Source organism: Bidens hawaiensis, unplaced genomic scaffold (genome assembly GCF_021521415.1).
Source record: "Bidens hawaiensis isolate Kalapana, Puna unplaced genomic scaffold, B.hawaiensis_p1.1 tig00000190_1, whole genome shotgun sequence".
In the NCBI taxonomy this organism is placed as follows: Eukaryota; Viridiplantae; Streptophyta; class Magnoliopsida; order Asterales; family Asteraceae; genus Bidens; species Bidens hawaiensis.
This window is the reverse complement of record NW_027491020.1, coordinates 2,791,100-2,799,551: the sequence shown is the minus strand read 5'-3', so window position 1 is coordinate 2,799,551 and position 8,452 is coordinate 2,791,100.

Below are 8,452 nucleotides of genomic sequence, written 5' to 3'. Positions count from 1 at the left end.
GATCACCCAGATGGTATCGCATCCCGTCGGTGTCTTAGGTAAACCCGTGACAAAATCCATTGAAATGTGTTCCCATTTCCACATTGGAAGTTCCGGTTGTTGTAGTAGGTCAGATGGTTTCTGGTATTCTACTTTGACTCTGGCACAAGTCAAGCATTTGCTCACGTAGGTGCCAATGTCGGCTTTCATGTTCGGCCACCAGTAAAGTGCCTTTAAATCATGATACATTTTATCTGAGCCAGGGTGGATAGAATATCGGGACTTGTGTGCTTCGTCCATCACCAGAGTTCTCAACTCTCCGAACCGTGGAACCCAAATCCGGTTCTCAAAATATCGGACCCCGTCCGATCTGGTTTCAAGTTGCTTGTTCATGCCCCGCATGAGTTCCGATGGAAGATTATCATCTTTCAAAGCTTCGTGTTGCGCATCGCGAATCTGGTCGGGTAAGTTTGCATGAATCGTGAGTTGCTCGCACTCGTCTGGGTTTATCTGTTTCTTTTCGGCTGAGGGCATTGGCCACTACATTGGCCTTGCCAGGGTGATACTTGATGGCACAATCATAATCCTTGAGCAGCTCGACCCAACGACGCTGTCGCATGTTCAGCTCCTTCTGATCGTAGATATGCTGGAGACTCTTGTGGTCGGTGTAAATGGTAAACTTGGTACCGTACAAGTAATGCCTCCATATCTTAAGGGCAAACACCACAGCTCCGAGTTCCAAATCATGGGTCGTGTAGTTCTTCTCGTGAACCCGTAGTTGTCGAGAGGCATAAGCTATAACCTTCTCGAGTTGCATCAGCACACAACCGAGACCTTGTACCGATGCTTCATAGTGTACCTCAAAATTTTCCGTTCCCTCGGGGAGGGCTAGAATAGGGGCGCTACAGAGTTTGGTTTTCAACAGTTGAAAAGCGGATTCTTGCGCATCACCCCAATTGTACTTAGTGCCTTTGCGAGTCAAAGCGGTGAGGGGTTGAGCAATCTTTGAAAATCCCTCAATGAAACGTCGGTAGTAGCCGGCCAGTCCTAGGAATTGCCGCACCTCAGTCGGAGTCTTAGGTGCTTCCCAGTTTTGATGGCCTCTACCTTACCGGGATCGACATGGATACCGTTCTCGCTGATCACATGTCCTAAAAAGTGAACCTCGCGAAGCCAAAACTCACATTTCGAGAGTTTAGCATACAGTTGTTCCTTCTTCAATAATTCCAGAATTACCCTTAAGTGTTCTTCATGGTCAGCTTCGTTCTTGGAGTAGACGAGAGTATCATCAATGAAAACAATCACAAACTTGTCGAGGTACTCCTTGCATACTCGATTCATGAGATCCATAAATACGGCTGGTGCGTTGGTTAGGCCAAAAGGCATAACCGAAAACTCGTAGTGACCATACCGTGTTCTGAAAGCCGTCTTTGAAATATCTTCTTCGCGCACTCTTAGTTGGTGGTAACCAGATAGCAGATCGATCTTCGAGTAGTAACTCGATCCTTGAAGCTGGTCAAACAAATCATCAATTCGGGGTAAAGGATAACGGTTCTTGACCGTCACCTTGTTCAACTCCCGGTAGTCGATACACATACGGAAAGTCCCGTCCTTCTTTCGGACAAACAAGACAGGGGCTCCCCATGGCGATGAGCTAGGTCGGATAAAACCCTTATCCAAAAATTCTTGCAACTGAGTGGACAACTCCTGAAGCTCCCCCGGTGCGAGCCGATACGGGGCTCGTGCTATGGGTGCTGCACCGGGTGTCAACTCGATTCGGAATTCGACTTGTCGTATAGGAGGGAGTCCAGGCAAATCCTCCGGGAAAACTTCCGGAAAATCTCGCACAATCGGTATATCTTCAATTCGCTTCTCCTCCGCGGGTTTCTCAACAATCTGCGCCAAAATTGCCGGATGACCCTTTCGTAGGTACTTCTGCGCCTTCATGAGGGTAATGACGCTGGTGGTCATGCCGCTTCTCTCACCTCGGAACGAAATGATCTCGCCGGAAGGGGTAGTAATGTGGACTATCTTGTCGTGACATATAATCTCCGCTCGGTTCTCGGACAACCAGTCCATGCCGACCACGACATCGAAACTACTAAGCGTAAAAGGAATAAGGTCGATATCAAAGACATGACCTGACAGTTTTAACTTACATCCCGCAAGTACATGAGTCGTTACTATAGTCTTACCGTCAGCTAATTCAACAGGAAACTTAGCATCTAACGGAGTTGGAGTTAAGTCTAAGAGTTGGCTAAAGGCTTTCGACACAAAACTCCTATCAGCTCCAGTGTCAAACAATACAGAAGCAAAACAATCGTTCACAGGGAACTTACCAGTCACTATGTACAGATCATTGCGGGCTTGACCCGACCCAATTACAAAAGCTCTCCCTTTGCCATTGCTTCCACCATTACTGCCACTTCCATTACCTCCATTATTGTCGTTCTGTTTCAGTTTGGGACAATCTTTCCTGAAATGACCTTCCTGCCCACATTCGATACATCCCTTCGTCGTCATAGGTGGTTTAGGAGCACCCTTTGCCGCAAGGTCTCCTCTACATTCCTTCGCCTGGTGACCCATCTTTCCGCATCTCTGACACTTGACACGGTCACACGGGCCAACATGATGATAGTTGCACCTATGCACTTCGGATATTTCCCAGCATATCCGCTCGAACCCTGCCCGCTACCGTTGTTATTGTTGTTGTGACTCTGATTGTTAAAGCTCCGAGTGAATTCGGGCTTACGGTAGTGTTGTTGCTGTGGGAGGTTCGAGGATGAGGATCTGGTGTTGTCAAACTTTCTCTTTCCGCTGCTCGGGTTGCTGTTGCTGTTGTTGTCATTACTCGGGTTGTCACGGGCTTTAGCTGTTGAACCCCTAGGTGGTAGCGCACCTTGGGTCACTGCTTGATCCGTCAGTTTGTGAGCTAAACGGATCGCTTGTTGAATCGTGGCTGGTCTGGAAGACGTCACCATGCCCTGAATTTGCAGTGCTAACATATCAATATACATCTCAATCCTCTTACTCGGCGGGTCTACCGTCCGTGGACACATCACAGCTAACTCGTGAGAACGTGTGGTGTAGGCTTCAATTTCGGAACCCACCATCTTCAACGACCAAAAGTCGGATTCCAACTATGCAATCTCCTCCTTAGGACAGTACTCTTCTCGCATCATGTTCTTGAACTCCTCCCAGTTCATCGCGTTAGCCAGCTCCAATCCAAGAATCTGTACGTTCGAATTCCACCAAGTGAGAGCAGAATCTTCAAGTGTTCCAGCAGTAAATTTGACCCTACTGGCAGGGGGGACAATTACACATCTCAAACGCCGATTCGGCCTTCTCAGCCCAACGCAGGAAGCCTATAGCTCCCTCAGTGCCCTTAAACGTACTGGGTTTGCAGTCAAGGTAGTTCTTGAAGGTGCACGTTCCAATTGGACCTCCAGCTTGATTCTGGACATGTGCGGCTAGAGCGGCCGCTGCATGGTCGTTCAGCAGAGTTTGGAGTTCTGCTGCAGTCAAGTTGATGTTACCGCGACCATGTCCAGCGTTTCTTCCAGCCATCTAGGTGTTATCATCCTTAGATGTCATCGTCTGAGGACACCTCTGAGTGTGCCTCCTCCTCAGCCGGTTCTTCCTCCGGTTCCTCTTCGGGTTCCTCCTCGGGATCTTCCTCGGGATCCTCCTCAGGCTCTGCCTCAGGTTCCGCTGCGTTCTGAGCAATTTGCATTTGTAAGACATCGCAACGCTCTAAAGTTATCTCTGTTCGGGTCCTTGCTACTTGGAGTTGCTCTTGCAAGTCTATCATCTCGGCTTGCATCTTTCTCTAATTTTCATCTGTTGATCACTAGCCTCTTGCATTTCCTTCATTGCCGCTGCCATGCGGGCAATCTCCTCCTTAGTCTCGGTTCCGTCTTTTAATAGTCCGGAAACGTTCGCTCTCGTATAGCGCATGTAACCCACGTCACGCTCCAAACAAGAAACAACAGCTGCGAGCACACGCTCTACAAGTTCGGTTATGGGTGGTAGGGTGTTGGGGTAAGCAGGGTGGTTCGGGTGAGGTAACGGGGGAACTTGTTCGCGATAGACCATACGTCTGATCATATTAGGGTACCAATCCCAGCTAACTTCGTTTTCGTACATGCCTCCGGATAAGCGGTACCTCTTCGGTGCGGGAGCTTCGAGTTCCGGGACAACGCGGGGTGGCGATGCGGTAGGTAACTGCGGTTCCTTCCCGTGAGCATGAGTCATCGGATCAGATGATGATGAGGGTGGCAGCGTCGACATTCCTACAGGTAAGCCGTGTGTGCGCGAACGTATGAGTGAAAGAGGTAAAGAGATAAGATAACAAAGACTACACAAACATATGCAGTACGTATCATTATAACTAATGGGTCATCGTGGTTATAGTCTAGTATGCATGCAGCTTCTAGTTCACTATAACCAATGGCTCTAATACCAATCTGTCACACCCTCAAAATCCACTAACGGAGTTTTACCGTCAGAGGGTGTGAACTAACAGGATCGGAATCATTAGTTATAATCAAACCATAAAAACGTTTAAATGAAAATAAGTGCGGAAGCGTAAAACCATAGAAACCAATGTTGCGTCACGCAGGACGACTTAAAAACCAATGATAACAGTTTAAAATAAGTTTGCATAATTAAAAGTGTTTCAAGAAATGCATGATCCTAAACCGCGCGCCCGCCTCGGCTACCTGAGAATAACATACTAAAAGTGTCAACACAAGGTTGGTGAGTTCACAGTTTATATAAAATAAAGCGTTTAGCGTTTGCGTTCAGCATTTTGCGTTACAGCGTTTTGCGTTACAGCGTTTTGCGTTACCAGATAGTGTTATGTCAATTATATATCTATAGGTAGCTAGCCTATAAAACAAGTATCACTAAGTGTTCGACACCGAAGCTGACTGTTTATCATTTGCCTTGCCACCAGGTCTATCCCGACCATGGTATGTGTTTAGCCAAGATTACACCCACTCGACCTCCAGTCGAGTTTAGCGTTGGGTGGGGTTTGTCAAACCCAGTAATACTACTCAACAATGACTCGCTATTATCCAATATTAAACGGTTCGATGTGAATGAAGGACTTTAGTTAACGCGTTTGCCACTTAGTCTTTACAAGCGATATATAATCTATATTAACAAAATCTTAAATGCGTTTCGGAGTATGTTATCTCCCCCAAGTGAAAAGCGTTTAAAAAGTTTAAAAGGGGAAAGTGAAACTCACTGTTTGCGAAGTATTCCCAAAATAATTCACCAAGATGCGCGTCACAGAAAAACTCTCTCTAGCGTTCTAAAACAATAAAGAGATTTTTCTAAGTGTCGGAATATTATCGAGTCTCTAGACCCGGCACATAATACCTATGCACATAACATGTTTCGTGTTTCGTTTGTGAATCGTGTGTGACTTTAACAAATACATTTGTGATACGATACGTGTGTGAGCAATTATTTATGTGTCATGTATTAATAATGTACATAACTAGCAATTATTCCCCGCAAGGGCAATTTGGTCAAAACACGACAACTATTTAGCAAGTATTCCCCGCAGGGGCAATTTGGTCAAAACATAACAATTATATAGCAAGTATTCCCCACAGGGGCAATTTGGTCAAAACATAACAATTAACTAGCAATTATCATGTTTCATGCATTTTCACAAAATTCAGCAGCTAGTTTCACCGAGACAGAAATTCTACTTGAAAGATTGTACTATTCCACCGATCATAGCATCTCAATTAATTTACCAAAAATCATCACTAAAGCATGCATGTGTTAGGTTTCCAGAACATATTTTATTTTATTTTTATTCCACCTAGATTTCTCATAATGATCAAAACACTACAGCAAGCTCATAACAGTCAAATTCATGCGCAACAGAATGTTATTTGAAATTCCCGTTAAATGAAAAATCCAACAAATGCAAGACCACTTGGGTTAGGTTCCTAACTCAACATGTCAACTTCCAGAAGTAGAACCAACCCATTTGGCTTTGTAGTTCATGAGATATAATATATACAAAACAACCTAACAGCAGGTCTAACAGCTCAGCTTTGCACAACGTTTTTGTAAAATCATAAAAGTTAACTTTTACACGTCCAAAAATTGCAAATTTATATTCTTTAGAAACTAGACTCAACCTAGTTTACTGTAGTATCAATAATCTCAACCAATTTTCACATTTACACTTCGTTACAGTCAATTAAACATCAATAACACAATCTGTCCAGAAACTGTTTGCATCCAAACTCAACATATTAACTATCTATGGACCATCATTCATTCATATAACACTCTAGACTCCATAATCACTATACATGCACATCAATTACACATTACATACATGATTAGGGTTTTTGTTTGAACTCAATTCAAAGACACAAGCAATTAACATGTAACAATATCCATTCTAGTTATCATATCATCATCCAATCAACAACAATCATATGAACTACATACACACATAAAATCGGCCCCTAGGGTTTACAATTAACCCATTAAACATCAAAATTAAGTATAAAGGATGCATAGGATAGTCGTTTATACCTTCCTAGCACCTTAATCTTCAATCAAAAGCTTGAAATCTTGGTTGTATATGTGTGTATGAGTGGCGGCAGCCAAGGGAGCCAAGGGAGAGGAGTCCGATCGGGATTGTGTGAGGAGAGAAAGAGTTAGGGTTTAACATATTATAAATAATAATATGTTACACTTTGGCCCCTCCACTTTCGATTGTTGTTTTTCTAGCTTAACTAACTAGTTCTAGTACATTGAGTTAGCGTTTATAACGATGTTATCACACAACACATAAGTCTAACACATAATTATCACATAATTACTGTTTTGACGTTTTTCGTTTATTCACCAATCGTTTGCGTCAACTCGTTTGCGTTTCGGTGCAATTCCCGAAAGACTACACATGTAGTAAGTGTTAAGCGTCATTTAAACCCTTGTTTAAATGTAATGAGGTGTGCGTTATAGATTCAGTGATCTTAAGTTTGAATTGACGGAGTTGAGTTAACAGAGTTAACCTGAAATTGACGATTGTCACAATAAAATCATAAGTCTCATGAAACATGGTTACAAGTTTGAAACACTGGATCCTATGACTGATGAGGAGTTGCAGGCATTAGTGGATGAAGAAGTGAAGGATTTGAGGAAAAAGATGGAAAACAAAAATAAGAATACTCAAAAATTCCTTGCATATCTAAGACTTCATGGCTTTTCTGAAAAGCAACCGAGCCATATGAAGTTTGAAGAATTGGAAAATGCTTACAATACAACAATTGAAACTGTCAAGAAAGAGGAATTTGAAAGGTTGAAGAAGAATGCATTTGATCAACAGGAAAAGATTGAAAAACTCTATAACAAGTATGGTGGAAAGTGCAGATACTTGATTGATCATGGAATGGAAATAAAAGATGTGGAGAAGATGAGTAAGAAGGAAGTTGAATAAAAGTTCAAAAGGATATCAATGAAAACTCAGTCCGAATCCAGCTCTAGCAAAATAAAACCCAAATTGATGACATTGGCAGAAAAAGAAAAGAGAGCATGGGAAAATGAGCAAGTGAAATTGTTTGACATATTAATGAAGGCAAGGGGTAAAGGAGATGAAGCAAGAAACATGAGCATAAATGAAAAACTTTCTATGTATGAATCTGAAAAGGCTAAGTTTAATCAAGAAAAATCTAAATCATCTAAGGCTCCTCTTTTGATGGCTGTAAAGGAAGAGCATGTAGAGCCTGTTGAGCCTGCTGAGCCATGGGAAGATGAAAATAAAATCAAAACCTTGAAAGGATTGATGTTGAGTAAAGGAATGGCCGAAGGGGTGTTTGACAACTTGGGAAAAGGGAAATTAAAAGACTTGTCTTATTCTGAAAAAGTTGAGTAGGAGAAGGTGGAAGCTGAGGAAAGAAGATTACTGCAATTCCAGTGTGGACCTAGGGGTGAACCCATTGCAAGCCAAAGATTAGTCCATGTAGGTCCAACTGATGATGAAGTAATGAAAATGATAACCACATTGGAAAAGGAAGTTAAAAATTATTTGGAGCTTGTAATGTTGCCAAAGAAAAAATCATTGACATGTTTGAAAAATCTAGGCATGTGAGAAGGCCAATCATCAAAAGGAAATACTCTCAAAGGTCATCCACTGTAAGTGTCCCAATACCAACCACCAGAGCCTCACAACAAAGGCCACCAATTGATGTGGACCTACCAAAGAGGCTATACTTTGATGCAAGAATTGAATCTTTAAAAGTCATAATGACCAGTGTTGAGTTGAGGTACATTATTTTCAAAGATGATTTTCTGGACTTCAAAAAGGAAGAGTTGGAAGAGATGGATACTCTGAGCTTATTTGATTATCAGCACTGGCAGAGTTTTTCCATATGACAACGGAGTAGACTCTCTAAACACATAAAGATCAATCAACAAATGGGTTTCCTATGTTGAA